Below are 26,742 nucleotides of genomic sequence, written 5' to 3'. Positions count from 1 at the left end.
TTAAGTCACCTCTGTCTGCGTGAGTTCGAGTCTCAGCCTCGGCTAACGTTGGTACGTGAGAAAGTCTGCCAGTAGTTCTTCCCGGGGTTTTCCGATGTTCTTCCTCCACCAATTATACTGGCTGCCATGTATAGCCTATCTTGTGCCGAAAAATGGCGATAAACCTTACAACAACAACAACAACAACCGTGTTTAAGTGAATTATTTAGAACTAATGACCGATCTTTTACAAAGGAGAACTCGTGCCATAATTTGCGATGCAGTTGCTAATGGTTCGAGAGGGACTATACTATTCTAAAACGCAAAAACTTATAAGGTTAGTGATTATCATTATTATTAATAATATTATTATTATTACCGTGTTTAAGTGAATTATTTAGAACTAGTGACCGAAAGCATTAGTACCGTATTTGTATACACATATAAAACTAGTGCCTTTCGACGTTCTTAAACAAACTAAGTATTTATGTTAAATTCAATTATTATAATGTCTTATAACGGTCACTATTATTGCCTGAAGTACACTGCGACTGTGTCATTATCTTTCTAATATCATCTCTATATCGGGCATCCTGACTGTAACTTTGATATACTATATATTAACTTTCTATGAAATTTGCCCGATGACATACTTGACACATATGGTACTTAATAATAATAATAATAATAATAATAATAATAATAATAATAATGATAATAATAATAATATAATATTATCATTGTTAATTCTTTAATTATTTACTCTTGTACTTTTACTACTGGTTTTATTTTGTAATAAGCATTCATGATGCTCATTATTATTAATTATTTCATTATAATTAGTTATTTATTTATTTTCCTTTTAGATTGCTGTCTTATTTTTAAAGAAGCGTTCATATAAACATGATCTTTATACTTTTTATTATCATTTATAAAATTGTTGTCTTTTATTATTATTATCATTTATTATTATTATTATTATTATTATTATTATTATTATTATTATCCTTGTTGTCTATTTATTCATTCATTTATTTATTAAGTTTGTTGTTGTTTTATTTTATTAAGCATTCACCCATGCGATGCAAGCAAATTAAATCGGGAAATAGTCAAATCTGTATGCCTGCTTTTGCGCTTCTATACACGATATAATTGATCTGAAAAGATATAAAGTAATTATGAAGCGTTATGTCTTGCGAGACAGAATACCCTCTATGTTCCTATTACGCATTCCTTGGCATGTTAATTTAGTCCACGTTTAGCTGGATGCTTGAATATATGAAGATTCAAATTTATAAAATACAATTTTACAAGTTAATTTCAACAAACCGATTCTGTAATATTTAGCACTGAAATGCTATATTCATAAAAGAATAAGGATTTACTTTAATTGCTTCTTTGAAAATTTTTTGTAGATTCTTCTCGGGGCTCCTATAATTTTCCAGCAAATTTCCACGCGACTCTATCCTGACACATCCATTCAAAAATCAGCTTGCTCCGATTTAGAGTCACGTGACCCCCTCTGCAAAGACATCTTCAGTCTGGAAGATGATACTAGTCTCCTTATACTTTTAACAGAAGAGACTGTAAGGCAGCATCCATTTCCAACGGTGAGGCAGAAGACACTCCCGGTAATTCCTCTCCCCTGGATCACGAAAATAACTGACATCAGGGAGGGGAATAGGATTGAAATACAGGTTGACGACCTGCCAATTGCTACAAGATATGAAGATCTAGAAAGATCATGGATAACCTGGAGAATATTCGAGTCTGCATGGGGAAGCTATCCCTCCCTGCTTACACAAATGCAGGTCGTCCCTTACATACGGAAGAGATCTCCCTTTCATCTCCAACTGATTTCTGGCCAACATTTCTATGAACATGACCCGCTTATAACACTTGAACAATTAGAGTCTACCAGTCATGAACCAAACGGAAATGTTGAAAGAAACGATTTTGGGAACTACTTTAAGGATACGCAATTTAGTCAAGCATTGGTTAACATGCACACCAGCACAGGTCAACCTAATTCTGACCATCCAATGTCAAAGCTTCCCTCCACAGATACTTTGGAAATAAATTGGTCTGGGATTATTATCAACATCCAAGAGATGCATCTAACATCATTATTGGCGGAAGATGGAGATTACAAAAAGGTGTACAAAGTAAGTCATACTGCATGAGACTTTTATTTTTGATTCTTTTACAACTTTCAAACGTTAAGGATCACTATTAAAACGTCCAAGAGTATGGTGGGAAAAAAAGGTAATTGAAAAACACAAAAATTTCACTATAAAATTCTGTTTTTAATTTTGAAAGACGCACGAGGACGCTTTTGACAATTCGGAAGAACTAATGAAAAGAATCGTAACGAACTCGGATGAGATATTCTGCTTCCTTATTCCTTTTTGTCGAGCCCTTGTTAGTGTGGGAAAGGTACATGGCGGTCCCTTTCTTTTTCCAATAGCAGTTCCTTGTACGACGAACTCGTCATCCCGATAAACTTGGAATCAGTAACATAGACATTGAAAGTTGGATTGGGTTTGAAGTTTGTTTTCTTTTGCTTATATTTCCTTTGATGGATTTACTTTGGATGAATCATTATCAAGCTAAGACAATTTATTCTGCGACGTGCTGGCACAACCTTTCAGCCTTGTCCTCAGGGTCAAACGTTTAAAAACAATGTCGTGACCGTGACCTCGACATGCAGACCCTTGTATTCCACCGTAGGACTTCCTATTGGTTATGTATCCTCTGAGCAGTTGAAATGTCCCATCTCATACCTTAAACCATTATTTATATATGTATACCACTTTATATGCTTTGGCCAATTATTACACTTGTCCTACTTTATTTCAATAGGGCTACTATGGAGACATCCATTTCATTGCCGCTGACTACAGAAGGATTCCAAAGAAACTTGAGATGAATGTTCTAGCAAGACTTCGATCTCCCGATCTCCTTGAGTGAGTAAATATATATGGCATTAAATTTGCAATACCTTTGACTTCTACTTTTCTTTAGTTTTTCGAAGATGACGATCTATGTATATATATAAGTATTAAACATAATCAAAAGCGTAAACTGTACACTTACGAAAATAGAAAACTTTACAGCCTGTCATGCACAACCATTGATTTAATCCATTATTTACTTCATATACTTTTTCAGATTTATTTGTAAAAACTGCTAGTGTATAGAATTCAAAATAATTTAAATAAATTTAATTAAATTTTAAAGTACACAAAAATACACCTTTTGCGCAGGTTGTTTGGGATTTTCCAAAACAACAGCCACAGATGGGTCTTATACGTGGAGGCGACATATGGCGATCTCCATAACCTCCTCAGGGAAGATCCACAGAGGTAAATTTCCTTATTTATTTATTTATTTATTTAGTTAGTTTCAATCTATAATATTTATTTCGTCGTCTATGGATGACACTTTTACACTGAAATATCCCTACGAGCACCTGTTCATGTTTAGTTTTATATAAAGCAAACTTACGCGCGGAAAAAGTTCCAAAGACGAGGTTCATCTCATGTCAAATATAACATTCTCCCTATTTTTCCATTAACATTTTATTGATACTTTGTAGAAAACGTGTAGCTCACAGATCATTACGATTCCTCCGATCTACGAAAAGTCATTTACTTGTGATAAATATGTACTGAGGTTTCCAATTATTTTCATACAACGCGCCAATGCTATGCAAAATATGTCATTTCAATTTAATATTTCGTACAATTTACTTCTGAGAAAGGTATGTATAACTATTTCTCACATTTACATTAAGATAGAGCAAACCTTGAAACCGACTTGTTAAATATAGTTTTATAAACTTCATTATACACTGCTAACGACATAAGGTCAAAGTCTTAAAAACGACTGGGTAATATGTTCAAATGGTTACGATGGGAATACGGTGAAAGATCGACGTCTGTGTAGTTTTACAGACGCTCTTCAAATCATAAAAATTTCATTCATTACCTTAGTGCTCTTAAGTATTTTATGAGTTCATCACAAATGTATGGCAACATCAGCCACGAAAACGCTGAATTATCAAACCTTATTACACATTATGGAGATTAGTGACATCAAACAAATTCCTGGCAGTTATTTATTATACGGAAATATTCTATTACAAAATGTAAATGTTGTTAGGTGATATTTTTATTTTCATGATTCAGTTCTGTATTTAAATCTGTTCCTAATCTTCCGATATTGCTAGTTATTTTAAAACATTCGGGTAAAAATAGTGCCGTTCTACTAAAATATTTTTGCAAGTCATTCAAATGATTTTCTTTACATGTATTTACGTCTCAGCTGTTGCTTTGGCTTTGATAGTATTGGAATTGGAAGAAATCGGTTAAAATATTATCCTGAAAATGGGAATTGAATTCAAGGCTTCGGAGATGCAGAGCAAGCACATTACCACTATGCCGTCCAGCGCGCGCTTTATTTCCATCACTGCAGTCCCTTATTAGATACCATATTCTGTCCTGTGCTTGGTAAATGGACACCCACTGCAAAAATAATGCTTTCCAGTTTGTAAAATACAACTTTACTTCAACATATAAGTCGTCGAGGGTACATGCTGTGGGTTGAATGGTCTGATTTCACATTCAACTGTAAATAAGAATTTGTTTTTAAAAGAGAGGTAAAATAAATCTGCTATATTGAATTGCGAGATGCATGCATTATGCTGCTTAAAATAGTACCCTGTTTTTAGGACAGTATTTGGTGAAGACTGTGCGAAGTTCGTGACTGTGAGGCTGCTCTCGGCCCTTGGCTACCTTCAGACACACGGAGTGGTACATGGAGATGTTAGACCGAGCAAAATATTTGTCAATAATCTGGGAATGCCCCTGCTAGTAAGTGACTATCAATTTTCTATTTATCCGAAGGAAAAACAAATTATGACCAACCTTAATAAAAAGCAGGTACATTATGTGTTATACTGTCTCTCCGTGCCACAAACGACTCCTACACATCTTCAATAAAGCATTTTCAAACGTACTGATGCAATTAAGGGCATAATTTGGCGAGTGTAGAAATATTACAATTTTGATTCTTACCTTCACAATTATGAAAAGGGATAGTGTAGTAGACCACGGATAGTTGTATCAATCGGCACAAGAGAAAACTTTGGACTGGAATTTTCTTGGATATTTTCACCCTCTACCCTTTTACCGTCATTTATTGTTGGCGTGTCTTAAGCAAAATATAAGTACACATGGAATGAATCAGTGTTATAATGATGTACAAAAAATGTGTAAATGGATGACTTTAACAAAAGATGAATTGGGAGAAACGATGGTTTTATGGAAAAGACAGAGAGAGATAGAGAGATGCTTATATCAGATATGCGCTTTCTTTATACAGGGTGGACTAGAGACAGTGACATGGCCCTCCAATAAAACTTTCGTCAGGAAGAGTCCAAAATCCATGAAGGTTGGGTTTGTGGCTCCTGAGGCGTTGGCGGGGTTCAGGCCACAGCCGGCATCTGACGTCTTCTCAGTGGGGTGTGTTGCATATTTCATGATCGCCGGCAGGTAAATCTTCGTTAACGATGATAACGTGATAGTAGTACTAGCCGTTGTTCTTGGTAGAAATGATAAAGAATCTACAGGTAAGAGTAGAAATGTGAAGCAGGATCGGCAGTTGACAAAGAGGCAACACCAGTAGAAATATTAATTGTTTTTCTCTTCATCATTTGCTTGCAAATTATATATCATTTTATCGGACCTATCGAGTTTTCTCTGATACTTATTCACGTAACAATTTCTTCGACATTAAAAATTGTTTTGAACTGCTAAAAATTCAGTCACAATTGAACGATATTTAAAGTGAAGAATGCTCCTTCTGTGAAAACAGTAGAAGCCGTTATTCAATCTACGCATTTGACAAAGGAAGAATTTGTCAAACATACCTTAGCGGACCTATAGAGTATAATCCGATACTTATTCATGTGAAAAAAGCCAAAGAGGATAAAAGATTAATACTCATAAGAAATAATTTAATTCACAGTACATGTCAATTAACATGCTCATTTATACTTTTCCTCGAAAGGTAGTGGTTGACATCTTTCACTATTTGTTTCAGACGCCCATTTACAAAGCGCAATGAGCTCCTCAACAAGATGAAGGCTCCATATTTACTCAACATTAAACTCTCACCAGCTGGCTTAGATTTCATCAGCGCTTGTTTACAGTGAGTACCTGAGATAATATTATAAATCAGTCTCCATTAGAGCATGCATGAAGCCGCAAACATAACTTAAATCCACGACAGACAGACACATATATTTATATGTTTAGATGAAATTATAGATCAAAAATAGTTTGAAAATATGTAAGTGCACATGAAAAAATCGACCGCTCACAAATAATACTAGTAATCAAAAACACACATAAAATTATTATTAAAATGAATAATAAGTTTTATCTTAATGAAATTAGCTAATTAATTTTTATTTGTAATCACATTCTTTGCGCCGTAACTTTTATCGCTATTCAAAAACGTTCGAAAGCTAAGTCTTTTAACATGAAGGATTCGTAGCACTGAAGTATAATTCAGGAAGGAAAATAAATTTAAAACAATAAGTAGATAAAATATTTTTGCTGTCAAGCCAAACTTGCTCCTTAGAACAGAAATTTCAGTAGGAAGTTCAGCTGCAGTCACGAATTCTTCCGTTTCATAAAAGCAGAATATTAGATAAGTTTCCGTTAATTCATTTTGCAGAAAGTCAATTGGAAAAAGATTTCAACTGGACAGAGAACTGAGATCTGTGCGCCAAAAAGAGTAAGTTTTATATTTCTTTTCGAGGAAATCATTTTAAAAGTCAAGGAACTATACCATTTCTTAATTTTGTGTATCAAAAACCTATTGTCTGCGTTATGAAAATTGTATTAACTATACAAATATCATCGTCGCAAAATCCGATATGTTCTCTTTTAATCTGTGGCTGTCTTCGATAAGATTTCCTCGTTTCTCGTGCATAAACGTGTTCATCGTATCATTGGGTACCCGAGTAACATTTTCTCGGAAGGCTGACCCAACATTACATTTCAAACAGACTGATCTAGTTAGAGATTCGCTGCCAAACACAGTTGCATATAGACCGATGTGGTCACTTTCTTTGATGCATATAAACTTGGCTCGTTATTCGTGAGAAACGAAGAAATCTTGAGACGAGGTACTAACCTGAAGTGCATACAAATTTAGTCTAGACCTATCCAAGTTATTATGGAAAGGTGAAAGGTGTTTTAAACCCCTGCTTCCAATACATTTAACAGATAATTCACGTTGTCAATTGGTGAATCATTCCATGGATCAGCCCATCCGTCATCCCATCCTCTTACGGTTATACTTTTCAAAACTTGAGAACACAACGGAGACAAATATGCACCTTGTATGTGACTTGGGCAAACATGGGTTAAAGTCTACAACTAGTCACGCTGATATTTTCCTTTGTTTAATCATTAGTTCTTATGAATTGTGTGTCTTTGCTATAAAAAAGTTCACTCGAATCTGACCTATCGTCACCAAGTCCGAACGTTCTAAACGGTCAGTGGTCAATTTGTGTCGCAGAAGAAAATTGGGTTACTGTGGCCAACTTGAAGTAAATTTGTGTCGGAAAATAAAACATATTACATATTATTAACATTCATAATGTTATATTCCAGTCATCAATGGTGCCGAGGACAAAATCTTTATTATCATCACAATCACCACCACCACAACCACCATTTGAAGGCAACTAACATCAGTAAGATCGACATCCTTTTCACACTGTTGTTATGGGTTGTTTCTACTTTTCAGATGGTTCGCAAACATGGACACTGATGAAGATTCTCCAAGGTCCCCATTGATTAAAGCGGTAGGTTTATTTTTCTTTCCCTTTCTGACTTCTTTTAATTTTCGTTAGAAAAAAATTCTTTTAAGTTTATTGTTTACTTGAAATAGAACTCTTAAAATAAAAGTCTCCTCTGTTCCGTAAAATGAGGATGTTCCTCTCCCTACCTACTCAAGTATTATACATGTCTTCTGTCAATCTAAACGTACATATATCTTTTATAAACTATTGACATAGTGATTTCCATTTCAGTTGAAAAAATAACGAAAACGTTCTCATGGATCCTATGATTATTTCATGTATCATTTCTTTGCGATCTGAACAATGATAGTCTTTAGAAAACCGCGAGCGATAAAAAGTATAACAATAGTAGCACTGTAGACGTTGCTAAGGTTTCGAGCCTGTTTCTTAGGTTGTACAGGGATTAATTTTTAAATAAAAATTGAATACCGACATTTTAAGGAAGGATTGTTTTTAGTTCAAGTGGAATTCAGGAATGCATATGTAAGTTGGAGTCAGTTTTATTGCAGCATTCGGTACGTACCGTATGCTGCTGATATCTATCTCGGTATGATTAACACAAGGTTTAAATACCAAACTATGTGGTTGGTGTTAATGCAAAACTGCATCAGATGCATGAGACGAAATGATAAAGGATTTGCTTGTAATATTTCTTGACATTTTTTATATATAGAGATAGAAAAAATGAAGTACTTAAGTTTCAATATTTATATTTTGCAAACAAATTCTTGTGTCAGAAGAGGAACTTAGCAAACATATTTAATTTAGGCTATTTGCGACTCATTATTGCTACTTATATGTAGGATTTAAATGGGTGTGGAATAATTCTGACAAACATGCTATAAAACCATTTGCTACACAGACAGGATTGTGAAAAGTTCAAAATGTTCCCAGAATTGGGCCGTAAAGATTGTACATCATGCATACTACATACGTGTGTTTAAGTGAAGTGTTGTGAAAACTCAGGAGCATAACATGCCCAAATTGTATTTAAGTTATATGCACATTTTGTTCTCTAACTACAGATTAGTCATTTTCAGACAGAGAGATCGAGATCGAGATCTTTGGCTGGCCAAACTGGCACATTTACACTCAACAGAACCTCAAATGGGAGGGGGGGGGGGTACAGCGCGGGGGTGGGTGGGTTCAAATGTTAAAATGTGTTTGTCATTTTAATATTTTCATGCGTCATATAAATGTTTGCTTTTCATGACATCAGCTTCTAAATTTGAGCTAAAAGAAGGAAATATTTTCAAGAGTTTTACTTTTGCGGTCACTAGTCTGGCTAGCATTAATATTAGTACCCATAGTTCGACATCGTAGCTAGAGAATGGTGCGAAGTCGAAACGACTATAAAACTGTTCAATTGCAATGCACTTTTAACGTTCAACATATGTACAAATGAATGGTTTCCGTCGAAAAGAAAAGAAAATCATTCGCGACTATTTTCAGGTTTATTGTGTATGTACACATAATAATGCTGGACTCAGACAAAGAGGGACCATTAAACCAATCGAATGTATCTAATGGCCGAACGATGTACTAATTGAAAATGGCCGAGCTATAAATGGGTTCAGAAACATTAGCACCTTGGACATCTCAGATACCTGATTTCCATCCCGCCGTTGCACAGGTTCAGTACTTTAATAAGTTCATACTTGAAACAAACAAAAACAAAAAACAACTTGCGAACGTTTTCGGCCAAGAGAAATCCTGCACTTATGCGGAGTGTTCTCAATTTCCCATAAGGAAATTTGTATACGACGGGAAGATAGTACCGGATTCTCCATTTTGCATTTTGTGTAAAGATGGACAAAGAATTGAAAGATATGAACTGAGCACTTTTAAAACATAAATACCTAAATAAAATATGAAGATATGCATAACATCTTTCTAAACTTACTTGCATGTAATTTTTCCTTTCTTCCAGATAGAAAAGCTGAACAAGGGTGACACATTTGCACACGAAAGAAAAGGTCCCAATGAGATACAATGAACGATATATAAGTTTCAGAGCATCTCAACAAGGATGACGCATTTGCAAACGAAGAAAAAGGTCCCAATGCCATGCAATGAACGATACAAGTTTTGCTTTGAACATGAATGAAAGATTATTGAGCCTTCATGAGGATGAAACAAAAATGAAACTGTGATTATACTGCTCATCGAAATAGAACTGATGCAAAATTTAATATCGTTGTCTCCTATCAGTTTGTGAGAATATTTGCTAATACTTATTTTTAAAACTGCAGAAATCACGTGAGCAGAAAATTCGGGGAATGATTCAAAACATGGGGCCAACCCTTTTTCCAGATTCTGGCTGTTCGGTTTCTTTAGCAAAGGAGTTTATCATGTGTGATCGATCCCGCTGCAACCCCATTCCTGTACCTGCAGGAATATCTCATTCGCTCGCATCTTTAGTCTTTTTCTTTTACTGTACATTTTGAAAAAAAATGGAATTTATACAATGTCATTTGCTAATGTACTGGACTATACACCTCATTTACTATTCTAAATTTCGTATGGTTTTTATTATTAAAGCATTCTATTTTCCGTAACTTCTTTTGTAAAATAATATCTATTTTTTAAAAGTTTATCTCGTTATGCATGTATACACACATGCATACTTAACACATGAATGTTTACACAAATGAACACAATTACATAAATAAATTAGAATGAAATTTGATAATACAAAGTATTATTGTTTTCTTTGCAATATTTTATTTATATTTCATAATCATCCCTTTGTGACTTTTATGACAAGATTCCAAAGTGATGAGATTTATATTTGCACTAAATAAATTGCCCGTCCTCGGACGGTAATTATACAAATGTTTCAAATTAAATTGTAAAAACCTGAGATGAGCACGTTTAAAAGAAAGTTTGAAGATAAAAACCACCAGTTTTGACCCCGCGACCGTAGTTAGCCCGCCGGTACAAGTTGAATGACAACTATGGGTGTTTACATAACAGTAGGTTGAATTGTCCGTCCTTGGATGAGAACCAAACAAAGGAAAAACAGAATTTGGAAGAACGAGTTGAAAAGAAATAATTTACGTCAAAATCCCAAAATAGTATTTAATAAAATTGGGATGCCGTGTACCGTGTCATCGAACTGAGTAACGTCCGTAAATGTAACTAGAAATCTGTATAATATTAAAAGTACTTTAATGTAAAATGTATAAATGTTTACGGTGTTGACGAAAGCTTCAATGCAAACAACGCTTTAATAACAAGTTGTCACAAACCTTTGTCGTAAGAGAAAATATTAACAGCGATACCAGGATTAAGTGTTTGAGATTTCTTCCGTGTGACTTTGGTAGCCTGCACGAGAAATTCGATATCACCAAAGTTATGTTCACCCAGGTGGTATTGGTATCTACGAGACAGGTTTTGATTATCACTAACCGGAAGTAACTCTGATAAAATTGCCCATTCAAAATATTTTTTGTCAAAATTCATCACCTTTCTAACTGACCATGGAGGGACCTACCTTTGTATTGCTATGTAACTGGATCCATAAAACGCTTGATAGAGTGAGACCCGTAAATCGACTTACGCACATCTTCCTAAGGAGATAGCGAACTTTACAGTTATTTCTCTTTTGCGACTGTGCTGCAGATTCTTTTAAATACTATTTTCCTCAAAATTCCGCGCAATAATATTTCTATTATATCTAAGGTCACTCACATCTTAATCAGTTTATCAATGTGCCCTGTGTATGTCTCCGAGAACGCTGATACTATATTTTCAGCCTCTTTGATAAATATATATGATGTATTCAAGAAATATCAGTTTTTCCATTACACTTTTGATATCCCAGTTCCTGGGTAGGTTAATGTCGCTGTTACAGACCTCCATAAATTTGCTCAGGTTACATTGAGAGTCATTCGCCTGGCTATTTCTCGACACTTATATATAGGCATCGCAAGCATTTTCTTTCTTTAGTGCAAAATATTCCACAATTCCACTATATGTTTCTTACTTGCCAGTAAAAATTATTAGCCAGTGCACATTCATTGTTATAGAGACTATACAACACTGTAGACATTGCTGTAGAGAAAATTAATACGCAGCCTCTGCTGATACAAGTAATGTCAGAATCAGTCATATAGGCCTGTCTGTATGTAGTTTTGATCGGTAATGATTTCTGCCACATGCAGCCTTGAAAAGGACACCTATAACAAATACGTTAACACCTCACGCACTAGTAAATTTAATTGCTGTTGGATATTGTTGAAATCCTCTCGATCATTGACATTCGTCGTGGACTATAGCCCCCGTCCCCGACTGGGCCACGTTGTAAATAATTAAAATTGCTATAATGCTTCGGTCACATATGGGTGAACTATGTTATCGGGGTGTTAAATGCTCTGACGGCAGGCTGGAACACAAAAGGGACAAAAAGGCCAAAGCCCCATTTTCATACTACTCGCGGCAACAACATTTGCACTTTGAATTGCTGCAGTTTTGATAGCGGCAACCATCATAGTTCACCAATCGGAACTGTTTTCGGAGCTATAGCAATAGCAACCGTTTTCTCGGGTGTGATGCTGGTAAATTAATTGATGTTTTCAAATACATACCCACCACACATGCTACAGATTAAACGATTAGATTAAACTATGTTAACATAAGCATTTACGAACTATTTGTTAAATAGCAAATACTCTCAGTGATCAAAGATCGGGAGCAACCTATTCTTCTGCATATGATCCCAAGTACCAATGGCGAGAAAAGCTTTATGTAGTGCTCTACAGTTAAAAAAAAATCAAAACTAATTTCACAACTTTTCCTCACTGGTTATAATGGCAATTATTGTTATTCTTTTTATTCTACAATTTTGTATCTTGAATAGGGTTAGATTTTGAAGAAAAAGAATTTCACCTGTTTTCTTCACTGGTTTTACTACCTACTTAAAACAATGAGCTTGTAAATATTAGCCATTGGTAAAAGAACTTTTTATTCGCTTCTTTGGTGTACAATTCATGGGTGTATTATGGATTATAGAGTATACAGCTTGGCTTTACTTGGGATATGCACTTATACAAAGAAAAATATGCTCCGCTTGGTCAGTTTTAATGTTTGAATTTCAGAGGTAAGTTTTTAAAAGCAACCGATAACTTTCTTTTCCACATTTACACATTTGGTAATTTATGCATTGCATTTTCAGAACCACGAATTCTTTTCGTATATTCTAATAAGTGCTAAAGATAGTGTACGTTAGACTAATTAAGTCTGGCTGATTTTTCGAGGACATGTCAGCAGTCATTTTGGTTAGCTGCTTGCTTAGAGCAGCTACAATTTTCCTCAAGTGCATATCCGAAGAAATTTCAACCACATGACATCAAAATTAACATAGAGATGCTAACAAAATTCTTTCCATTGTGCATGATCCAAATGTAAACAAGTTTACCTTACACTTGGCACACTCTCAATCGTTCGTAACATCTGTAGGGCGCTCTTATCCCTTAAAACTGAACACTGTAAAGATACGAAACTGTTAAATGTGTAATTGAATGTCAGTCTTTTCCAAAGACGCGGCAATAAAACTGCATACGTCACGTGACAAGAACAATAGTAAGTACGAATGACGTCATTCGTCACCAGGCAGAAATCAGTAAATGTGTATGGCTTGTAGCTAGCACAATAATTCCCTGTGATATTTGCATTGTTTCAATTTGGATCATCATGAAAAAGAAGCGATTCCAGTGGCTTTCAAATTTAAGAAAGTTTGTTATGAACAACGTTTGCTGGAAGATCAGGAAAAAGAATCAAAGAAAACAAGAAATCGAAGACATCGGGACTGAAGTAAGTGTGTGTGTGCATTTGTATGAGAGAGAGAGAGAGAGAGAGAGAGAGAGAGAGATCTTTTACAAAGGAGATCTTGTGCCATAATTTGTGATGCAGTTGCTAATGGTTCGAGAGGGACTACTATTCCAAAACGCAACCACTTATAAGGTTAGCGATTATTATTATTATTACCGTCTTTAAGTCACCTCTGTCTGCGTGAGTTCGAGTCTCAGCCTCGGCTAACGTTGGTACGTGAGAAAGTCTGCCAGTAGTTCTTCCCGGGGTTTTCCGATGTTCTTCCTCCACCAATTATACTGGCTGCCATGTATAGCCTATCTTGTGCCGAAAAATGGCGATAAACCTTACAACAACAACAACAACAACCGTGTTTAAGTGAATTATTTAGAACTAATGACCGATCTTTTACAAAGGAGACTCGTGCCATAATTTGCGATGCAGTTGCTAATGGTTCGAGAGGGACTATACTATTCTAAAACGCAAAAACTTATAAGGTTAGTGATTATCATTATTATTAATAATATTATTATTATTACCGTGTTTAAGTGAATTATTTAGAACTAGTGACCGAAAGCATTAGTACCGTATTTGTATACACATATAAAACTAGTGCCTTTCGACGTTCTTAAACAAACTAAGTATTTATGTTAAATTCAATTATTATAATGTCTTATAACGGTCACTATTATTGCCTGAAGTACACTGCGACTGTGTCATTATCTTTCTAATATCATCTCTATATCGGGCATCCTGACTGTAACTTTGATATACTATATATTAACTTTCTATGAAATTTGCCCGATGACATACTTGACACATATGGTACTTAATAATAATAATAATAATAATAATAATAATAATAATAATAATGATAATAATAATAATATAATATTATCATTGTTAATTCTTTAATTATTTACTCTTGTACTTTTACTACTGGTTTTATTTTGTAATAAGCATTCATGATGCTCATTATTATTAATTATTTCATTATAATTAGTTATTTATTTATTTTCCTTTAGATTGCTGTCTTATTTTTAAAGAAGCGTTCATATAAACATGATCTTTATACTTTTTATTATCATTTATAAAATTGTTGTCTTTTATTATTATTATCATTTATTATTATTATTATTATTATTATTATTATTATTATTATTATCCTTGTTGTCTATTTATTCATTCATTTATTTATTAAGTTTGTTGTTGTTTTATTTTATTAAGCATTCACCCATGCGATGCAAGCAAATTAAATCGGGAAATAGTCAAATCTGTATGCCTGCTTTTGCGCTTCTATACACGATATAATTGATCTGAAAAGATATAAAGTAATTATGAAGCGTTATGTCTTGCGAGACAGAATACCCTCTATGTTCCTATTACGCATTCCTTGGCATGTTAATTTAGTCCACGTTTAGCTGGATGCTTGAATATATGAAGATTCAAATTTATAAAATACAATTTTACAAGTTAATTTCAACAAACCGATTCTGTAATATTTAGCACTGAAATGCTATATTCATAAAAGAATAAGGATTTACTTTAATTGCTTCTTTGAAAATTTTTTGTAGATTCTTCTCGGGGCTCCTATAATTTTCCAGCAAATTTCCACGCGACTCTATCCTGACACATCCATTCAAAAATCAGCTTGCTCCGATTTAGAGTCACGTGACCCCCTCTGCAAAGACATCTTCAGTCTGGAAGATGATACTAGTCTCCTTATACTTTTAACAGAAGAGACTGTAAGGCAGCATCCATTTCCAACGGTGAGGCAGAAGACACTCCCGGTAATTCCTCTCCCCTGGATCACGAAAATAACTGACATCAGGGAGGGGAATAGGATTGAAATACAGGTTGACGACCTGCCAATTGCTACAAGATATGAAGATCTAGAAAGATCATGGATAACCTGGAGAATATTCGAGTCTGCATGGGGAAGCTATCCCTCCCTGCTTACACAAATGCAGGTCGTCCCTTACATACGGAAGAGATCTCCCTTTCATCTCCAACTGATTTCTGGCCAACATTTCTATGAACATGACCCGCTTATAACACTTGAACAATTAGAGTCTACCAGTCATGAACCAAAACGGAAATGTTGAAAGAAACGATTTTGGGAACTACTTTAAGGATACGCAATTTAGTCAAGCATTGGTTAACATGCACACCAGCACAGGTCAACCTAATTCTGACCATCCAATGTCAAAGCTTCCCTCCACAGATACTTTGGAAATAAATTGGTCTGGGATTATTATCAACATCCAAGAGATGCATCTAACATCATTATTGGCGGAAGATGGAGATTACAAAAAGGTGTACAAAGTAAGTCATACTGCATGAGACTTTTATTTTTGATTCTTTTACAACTTTCAAACGTTAAGGATCACTATTAAAACGTCCAAGAGTATGGTGGGAAAAAAAGGTAATTGAAAAACACAAAAATTTCACTATAAAATTCTGTTTTTAATTTTGAAAGACGCACGAGGACGCTTTTGACAATTCGGAAGAACTAATGAAAAGAATCGTAACGAACTCGGATGAGATATTCTGCTTCCTTATTCCTTTTTGTCGAGCCCTTGTTAGTGTGGGAAAGGTACATGGCGGTCCTTTCTTTTTCCAATAGCAGTTCCTTGTACGACGAAACTCGTCATCCCGATAAACTTGGAATCAGTAACATAGACATTGAAAGTTGGATTGGGTTTGAAGTTTGTTTTCTTTTGCTTATATTTCCTTTGATGGATTTACTTTGGATGAATCATTATCAAGCTAAGACAATTTATTCTGCGACGTGCTGGCACAACCTTTCAGCCTTGTCCTCAGGGTCAAACGTTTAAAAACAATGTCGTGACCGTGACCTCGACATGCAGACCCTTGTATTCCACCGTAGGACTTCCTATTGGTTATGTATTCCTCTGAGCAGTTGAAATGTCCCATCTCATACCTTAAACCATTATTTATATATGTATACCACTTTATATGCTTTGGCCAATTATTACACTTGTCCTACTTTATTTCAATAGGGCTACTATGGAGACATCCATTTCATTGCCGCTGACTACAGAAGGATTCCAAAGAAACTTGAGATGAATGTTCTAGCAAGACTTCGATCTCCCGATCTCCTTGAGTGAGTAAATATATATGGCATTAAATTTGCAATACCTTTGACTTCTACTTTTCTTTAGTTTTTCGAAGATGACGATCTATGTATATATATAAGTATTAAACATAATCAAAAGCGTAAACTGTACACTTACGAAAATAGAAAACTTTACAGCCTGTCATGCACAACCATTGATTTAATCCATTATTTACTTCATATACTTTTTCAGATTTATTTGTAAAAACTGCTAGTGTATAGAATTCAAAATAATTTAAATAAATTTAATTAAATTTTAAAGTACACAAAAATACACCTTTTGCGCAGGTTGTTTGGGATTTTCCAAAACAACAGCCACAGATGGGTCTTATACGTGGAGGCGACATATGGCGATCTCCATAACCTCCTCAGGGAAGATCCACAGAGGTAAATTTCCTTATTTATTTATTTATTTATTTAGTTAGTTTCAATCTATAATATTTTATTTCGTCGTCTATGGATGACACTTTTACACTGAAATATCCCTACGAGCACCTGTTCATGTTTAGTTTTATATAAAGCAAACTTACGCGCGGAAAAAGTTCCAAAGACGAGGTTCATCTCATGTCAAATATAACATTCTCCCTATTTTTCCATTAACATTTTATTGATACTTTGTAGAAAACGTGTAGCTCACAGATCATTACGATTCCTCCGATCTACGAAAAGTCATTTACTTGTGATAAATATGTACTGAGGTTTCCAATTATTTTCATACAACGCGCCAATGCTATGCAAAATATGTCATTTCAATTTAATATTTCGTACAATTTACTTCTGAGAAAGGTATGTATAACTATTTCTCACATTTACATTAAGATAGAGCAAACCTTGAAACCGACTTGTTAAATATAGTTTTATAAACTTCATTATACACTGCTAACGACATAAGGTCAAAGTCTTAAAAACGACTGGGTAATATGTTCAAATGGTTACGATGGGAATACGGTGAAAGATCGACGTCTGTGTAGTTTTACAGACGCTCTTCAAATCATAAAAATTTCATTCATACCTTAGTGCTCTTAAGTATTTTATGAGTTCATCACAAATGTATGGCAACATCAGCCACGAAAACGCTGAATTATCAAACCTTATTACACATTATGGAGATTAGTGACATCAAACAAATTCCTGGCAGTTATTTATTATACGGAAATATTCTATTACAAAATGTAAATGTTGTTAGGTGATATTTTTATTTTCATGATTCAGTTCTGTATTTAAATCTGTTCCTAATCTTCCGATATTGCTAGTTATTTTAAAACATTCGGGTAAAAATAGTGCCGTTCTACTAAAATATTTTTGCAAGTCATTCAAATGATTTTCTTTACATGTATTTACGTCTCAGCTGTTGCTTTGGCTTTGATAGTATTGGAATTGGAAGAAATCGGTTAAAATATTATCCTGAAAATGGGAATTGAATTCAAGGCTTCGGAGATGCAGAGCAAGCACATTACCACTATGCCGTCCAGCGCGCGCTTTATTTCCATCACTGCAGTCCCTTATTAGATACCATATTCTGTCCTGTGCTTGGTAAATGGACACCCACTGCAAAAATAATGCTTTCCAGTTTGTAAAATACAACTTTACTTCAACATATAAGTCGTCGAGGGTACATGCTGTGGGTTGAATGGTCTGATTTCACATTCAACTGTAAATAAGAATTTGTTTTTAAAAGAGAGGTAAAATAAATCTGCTATATTGAATTGCGAGATGCATGCATTATGCTGCTTAAAATAGTACCCTGTTTTTAGGACAGTATTTGGTGAAGACTGTGCGAAGTTCGTGACTGTGAGGCTGCTCTCGGCCCTTGGCTACCTTCAGACACACGAGTGGTACATGGAGATGTTAGACCGAGCAAAATATTTGTCAATAATCTGGGAATGCCCCTGCTAGTAAGTGACTATCAATTTTCTATTTATCCGAAGGAAAAACAAATTATGACCAACCTTAATAAAAAGCAGGTACATTATGTGTTATACTGTCTCTCCGTGCCACAAACGACTCCTACACATCTTCAATAAAGCATTTTCAAACGTACTGATGCAATTAAGGGCATAATTTGGCGAGTGTAGAAATATTACAATTTTGATTCTTACCTTCACAATTATGAAAAGGGATAGTGTAGTAGACCACGGATAGTTGTATCAATCGGCACAAGAGAAAACTTTGGACTGGAATTTTCTTGGATATTTTCACCCTCTACCCTTTTACCGTCATTTATTGTTGGCGTGTCTTAAGCAAATATAAGTACACATGGAATGAATCAGTGTTATAATGATGTACAAAAAATGTGTAAATGGATGACTTTAACAAAAGATGAATTGGGAGAAACGATGGTTTTATGGAAAAGACAGAGAGAGATAGAGAGATGCTTATATCAGATATGCGCTTTCTTTATACAGGGTGGACTAGAGACAGTGACATGGCCCTCCAATAAAACTTTCGTCAGGAAGAGTCCAAAATCCATGAAGGTTGGGTTTGTGGCTCCTGAGGCGTTGGCGGGGTTCAGGCCACAGCCGGCATCTGACGTCTTCTCAGTGGGGTGTGTTGCATATTTCATGATCGCCGGCAGGTAAATCTTCGTTAACGATGATAACGTGATAGTAGTACTAGCCGTTGTTCTTGGTAGAAATGATAAAGAATCTACAGGTAAGAGTAGAAATGTGAAGCAGGATCGGCAGTTGACAAAGAGGCAACACCAGTAGAAATATTAATTGTTTTTCTCTTCTTCATTTGCTTGCAAATTATATATCATTTTATCGGACCTATCGAGTTTTCTCTGATACTTATTCACGTACCAATTTTTTGAACATTAAAAATTGTTTTGAACTGCTGAAAATTCAGTCACAATTGAACGATATTTAAAGTGAAGAATGCTCCTTCTGTGAAAACAGTAGAAGCCGTTATTCAATCTACGCATTTGACAAAGGAAGAATTTGTCAAACATACCTTAGCGGACCTATAGAGTATAATCCGATACTTATTCATGTGAAAAAAGCCAAAGAGGATAAAAGATTAATACTCATAAGAAATAATTTAATTCACAGTACATGTCAATTAACATGCTCATTTATACTTTTCCTCGAAGGTAGTGGTTGACATCTTTCACTATTTGTTTCAGACGCCCATTTACAAAGCGCAATGAGCTCCTCAACAAGATGAAGGCTCCATATTTACTCAACATTAAACTCTCACCAGCTGGCTTAGATTTCATCAGCGCTTGTTTACAGTGAGTACCTGAGATAATATTATAAATCAGTCTCCATTAGAGCATGCATGAAGCCGCAAACATAACTTAAATCCACGACAGACAGACACATATATTTATATGTTTAGATGAAATTATAGATCAAAAATAGTTTGAAAATATGTAAGTGCACATGAAAAAATCGACCGCTCACAAATAATACTAGTAATCAAAAACACACATAAAATTATTATTAAAATGAATAATAAGTTTTATCTTAATGAAATTAGCTAATTAATTTTTATTTGTAATCACATTCTTTGCGCCGTAACTTTTATCGCTATTCAAAAACGTTCGAAAGCTAAGTCTTTTAACATGAAGGATTCGTAGCACTGAAGTATAATTCAGGAAGGAAAATAAATTTAAAACAATAAGTAGATAAAATATTTTTGCTGTCAAGCCAAACTTGCTCCTTAGAACAGAAATTTCAGTAGGAAGTTCAGCTGCAGTCACGAATTCTTCCGTTTCATAAAAGCAGAATATTAGATAAGTTTCCGTTAATTCATTTTGCAGAAAGTCAATTGGAAAAAGATTTCAACTGGACAGAGAACTGAGATCTGTGCGCCAAAAAGAGTAAGTTTTATATTTCTTTTCGAGGAAATCATTTTAAAAGTCAAGGAACTATACCATTTCTTAATTTTGTGTATCAAAAACCTATTGTCTGCGTTATGAAAATTGTATTAACTATACAAATATCATCGTCGCAAAATCCGATATGTTCTCTTTTAATCTGTGGCTGTCTTCGATAAGATTTCCTCGTTTCTCGTGCATAAACGTGTTCATCGTATCATTGGGTACCCGAGTAACATTTTCTCGGAAGGCTGACCCAACATTACATTTCAAACAGACTGATCTAGTTAGAGATTCGCTGCCAAACACAGTTGCATATAGACCGATGTGGTCACTTTCTTTGATGCATATAAACTTGGCTCGTTATTCGTGAGAAACGAAGAAATCTTGAGACGAGGTACTAACCTGAAGTGCATACAAATTTAGTCTAGACCTATCCAAGTTATTATGGAAAGGTGAAAGGTGTTTTAAACCCCTGCTTCCAATACATTTAACAGATAATTCACGTTGTCAATTGGTGAATCATTCCATGGATCAGCCCATCCGTCATCCCATCCTCTTACGGTTATACTTTTCAAAACTTGAGAACACAACGGAGACAAATATGCACCTTGTATGTGACTTGGGCAAACATGGGTTAAAGTCTACAACTAGTCACGCTGATATTTTCCTTTGTTTAATCATTAGTTCTTATGAATTGTGTGTCTTTGCTATAAAAAAGTTCACTCGAATCTGACCTATCGTCACCAAGTCCGAACGTTCTAAACGGTCAGTGGTCAATTTGTGTCGCAGAAGAAAATTGGGTTACTGTGGCCAACTTGAAGTAAATTTGTGTCGGAAAATAAAACATATTACATATTATTAACATTCATAATGTTATATTCCAGTCATCAATGGTGCCGAGGACAAAATCTTTATTATCATCACAATCACCACCACCACAACCACCATTTGAAGGCAACTAACATCAGTAAGATCGACATCCTTTTCACACTGTTGTTATGGGTTGTTTCTACTTTTCAGATGGTTCGCAAACATGGACACTGATGAAGATTCTCCAAGGTCCCCATTGATTAAAGCGGTAGGTTTATTTGTCTTTCCCTTTCTGACTTCTTTTAATTTTCGTTAGAAAAAAATTCTTTTAAGTTTATTGTTTACTTGAAATAGAACTCTTAAAATAAAAGTCTCCTCTGTTCCGTAAAATGAGGATGTTCCTCTCCCTACCTACTCAAGTATTATACATGTCTTCTGTCAATCTAAACGTACATATATCTTTTATAAACTATTGACATAGTGATTTCCATTTCAGTTGAAAAAATAACGAAAACGTTCTCATGGATCCTATGATTATTTCATGTATCATTTCTTTGCGATCTGAACAATGATAGTCTTTAGAAAACCGCGAGCGATAAAAAGTATAACAATAGTAGCACTGTAGACGTTGCTAAGGTTTCGAGCCTGTTTCTTAGGTTGTACAGGGATTAATTTTTAAATAAAAATTGAATACCGACATTTTAAGGAAGGATTGTTTTTAGTTCAAGTGGAATTCAGGAATGCATATGTAAGTTGGAGTCAGTTTTATTGCAGCATTCGGTACGTACCGTATGCTGCTGATATCTATCTCGGTATGATTAACACAAGCTTTAAATATCAAACTATGTGGTTGGTGTTAATGCAAAACTGCATCAGATGCATGAGACGAAATGATAAAGGATTTGCTTGTAATATTTCTTGACATTTTTTATATATAGAGATAGAAAAAATGAAGTACTTAAGTTTCAATATTTATATTTTGCAAACAAATTCTTGTGTTAGAAGAGGAACTTAGCAAACATATTTAATTTAGGCTATTTGCGACTCATTATTGCTACTTATATGTAGGATTTAAATGGGTGTGGAATAATTCTGACAAACATGCTATAAAACCATTTGCTACACAGACAGGATTGTGAAAAGTTCAAAATGTTCCCAGAATTGGGCCGTAAAGATTGTACATCATGCATACTACATACGTGTGTTTAAGTGAAGTGTTGTGAAAACTCAGGAGCATAACATGCCCAAATTGTATTTAAGTTATATGCACATTTTGTTCTCTAACTACAGATTAGTCATTTTCAGACAGAGAGATCGAGATCGAGATCTTTGGCTGGCCAAACTGGCACATTTACACTCAACAGAACCTCAAATGGGAGGGGGGGGGGTACAGCGCGGGGGTGGGTGGGTTCAAATGTTAAAATGTGTTTGTCATTTTAATATTTTCATGCGTCATATAAATGTTTGCTTTTCATGACATCAGCTTCTAAATTTGAGCTAAAAGAAGGAAATATTTTCAAGAGTTTTACTTTTGCGGTCACTAGTCTGGCTAGCATTAATATTAGTACCCATAATTCGACATCGTAGCTAGAGAATGGTGCGAAGTCGAAACGACTATAAAACTGTTCAATTGCAATGCACTTTTAACGTTCAACATATGTACAAATGAATGGTTTCCGTCGAAAAGAAAAGAAAATCATTCGCGACTATTTTCAGGTTTATTGTGTATGTACACATAATAATGCTGGACTCAGACAAAGAGGGACCATTAAACCAATCGAATGTATCTAATGGCCGAACGATGTACTAATTGAAAATGGCCGAGCTATAAATGGGTTCAGAAACATTAGCACCTTGGACATCTCAGATACCTGATTTCCATCCCGCCGTTGCACAGGTTCAATACTTTAATAAGTTCATACTTGAAACAAACAAAAACAAAAAACAACTTGCGAACGTTTTCGGCCAAGAGAAATCCTGCACTTATGCGGAGTGTTCTCAATTTCCCATAAGGAAATTTGTATACGACGGGAAGATAGTACCGGATTCTCCATTTTGCATTTTGTGTAAAGATGGACAAAGAATTGAAAGATATGAACTGAGCACTTTTAAAACATAAATACCTAAATAAAATATGAAGATATGCATAACATCTTTCTAAACTTACTTGCATGTAATTTTTCCTTTCTTCCAGATAGAAAAGCTGAACAAGGGTGACACATTTGCACACGAAAGAAAAGGTCCCAATGAGATACAATGAACGATATATAAGTTTCAGAGCATCTCAACAAGGATGACGCATTTGCAAACGAAGAAAAAGGTCCCAATGCCATGCAATGAACGATACAAGTTTTGCTTTGAACATGAATGAAAGATTATTGAGCCTTCATGAGGATGAAACAAAAATGAAACTGTGATTATACTGCTCATCGAAATAGAACTGATGCAAAATTTAATATCGTTGTCTCCTATCAGTTTGTGAGAATATTTGCTAATACTTATTTTTAAAACTGCAGAAATCACGTGAGCAGAAAATTCGGGGAATGATTCAAAACATGGGGCCAACCCTTTTTCCAGATTCTGGCTGTTCGGTTTCTTTAGCAAAGGAGTTTATCATGTGTGATCGATCCCGCTGCAACCCCATTCCTGTACCTGCAGGAATATCTCATTCGCTCGCATCTTTAGTCTTTTTCTTTTACTGTACATTTTGAAAAAAATGGAATTTATACAATGTCATTTGCTAATGTACTGGACTATACACCTCATTTACTATTCTAAATTTCGTATGGTTTTTATTATTAAAGCATTCTATTTTCCGTAACTTCTTTTGTAAAATAATATCTATTTTTTAAAAGTTTATCTCGTTATGCATGTATACACACATGCATACTTAACACATGAATGTTTACACAAATGAACACAATTACATAAATAAATTAGAATGAAATTTGATAATACAAAGTATTATTGTTTTCTTTGCAATATTTTATTTATATTTCATAATCATCCCTTTGTGACTTTTATGACAAGATTCCAAAGTGATGAGATTTATATTTGCACTAAATAAATTGCCCGTCCTCGGACGGTAATTATACAAATGTTTCAAATTAAATTGTAAAAACCTGAGATGAGCACGTTTAAAAGAAAGTTTGAAGATAAAAACCACCAGTTTTGACCCCGCGACCGTAGTTAGCCCGCCGGTACAAGTTGAATGACAACTATGGGTGTTTACATAACAGTAGGTTGAATTGTCCGTCCTTGGATGAGAACCAAACAAAGGAAAAACAGAATTTGGAAGAACGAGTTGAAAAGAAATAATTTACGTCAAAATCCCAAAATAGTATTTAATAAAATTGGGATGCCGTGTACCGTGTCATCGAACTGAGTAACGTCCGTAAATGTAACTAGAAATCTGTATAATATTAAAAGTACTTTAATGTAAAATGTATAAATGTTTACGGTGTTGACGAAAGCTTCAATGCAAACAACGCTTTAATAACAAGTTGTCACAAACCTTTGTCGTAAGAGAAAATATTAACAGCGATACCAGGATTAAGTGTTTGAGATTTCTTCCGCGTGACTTTGGTAGCCTGCACGAGAAATTCGATATCACCAAAGTTATGTTCACCCAGGTGGTATTGGTATCTACGAGACAGGTTTTGATTATCACTAACCGGAAGTAACTCTGATAAAATTGCCCATTCAAAATATTTTTTGTCAAAATTCATCACCTTTCTAACTGACCATGGAGGGACCTACCTTTGTATTGCTATGTAACTGGATCCATAAAACGCTTGATAGAGTGAGACCCGTAAATCGACTTACGCACATCTTCCTAAGGAGATAGCGAACTTTACAGTTATTTCTCTTTTGCGACTGTGCTGCAGATTCTTTTAAATACTATTTTCCTCAAAATTCCGCGCAATAATATTTCTATTATATCTAAGGTCACTCACATCTTAATCAGTTTATCAATGTGCCCTGTGTATGTCTCCGAGAACGCTGATACTATATTTTCAGCCTCTTTGATAAATATATATGATGTATTCAAGAAATATCAGTTTTTCCATTACACTTTTGATATCCCAGTTCCTGGGTAGGTTAATGTCGCTGTTACAGACCTCCATAAATTTGCTCAGGTTACATTGAGAGTCATTCGCCTGGCTATTTCTCGACATTTATATATAGGCATCGCAAGCATTTTCTTTCTTTAGTGCAAAATATTCCACAATTCCACTATATGTTTCTTACTTGCCAGTAAAAATTATTAGCCAGTGCACATTCATTGTTATAGAGACTATACAACACTGTAGACATTGCTGTAGAGAAAATTAATACGCAGCCTCTGCTGATACAAGTAATGTCAGAATCAGTCATATAGGCCTGTCTGTATGTAGTTTTGATCGGTAATGATTTCTGCCACATGCAGCCTTGAAAAGGACACCTATAACAAATACGTTAACACCTCACGCACTAGTAAATTTAATTGCTGTTGGATATTGTTGAAATCCTCTCGATCATTGACATTCGTCGTGGACTATAGCCCCGTCCCCGACTGGGCCACGTTGTAAATAATTAAAATTGCTATAATGCTTCGGTCACAAATGGGTGAACTATGTTATCGGGGTGTTAAATGCTCTGACGGCAGGCTGGAACACAAAAGGGACAAAAAGGCCAAAGCCCCATTTTCATACTACTCGCGGCAACAACATTTGCACTTTGAATTGCTGCAGTTTTGATAGCGGCAACCATCATAGTTCACCAATCGGAACTGTTTTCGGAGCTATAGCAATAGCAACCGTTTTCTCGGGTGTGATGCTGGTAAATTAATTGATGTTTTCAAATACATACCCACCACACATGCTACAGATTAAACGATTAGATTAAACTATGTTAACATAAGCATTTACGAACTATTTGTTAAATAGCAAATACTCTCAGTGATCAAAGATCGGGAGCAGCCTATTCTTCTGCATATGATCCCAAGTACCAATGGCGAGAAAAGCTTTATGTAGTGCTCTACAGTTAAAAAAAAATCAAAACTAATTTCACAACTTTTCCTCACTGGTTATAATGGCAATTATTGTTATTCTTTTTATTCTACAATTTTGTATCTTGAATAGGGTTAGATTTTGAAGAAAAAGAATTTCACCTGTTTTCTTCACTGGTTTTACTACCTACTTAAAACAATGAGCTTGTAAATATTAGCCATTGGTAAAAGAACTTTTTATTCGCTTCTTTGGTGTACAATTCATGGGTGTATTATGGATTATAGAGTATACAGCTTGGCTTTACTTGGGA

This window comes from Sinohyriopsis cumingii, chromosome 6 (assembly GCF_028554795.1).
Source record: "Sinohyriopsis cumingii isolate HCF-2022 chromosome 6, ASM2855479v2, whole genome shotgun sequence".
NCBI lineage: Eukaryota > Metazoa > Mollusca > Bivalvia > Unionida > Unionidae > Sinohyriopsis > Sinohyriopsis cumingii.
The sequence above is the reverse complement of the archived record's forward strand: the minus strand, read 5'-3'. Positions refer to the sequence as shown.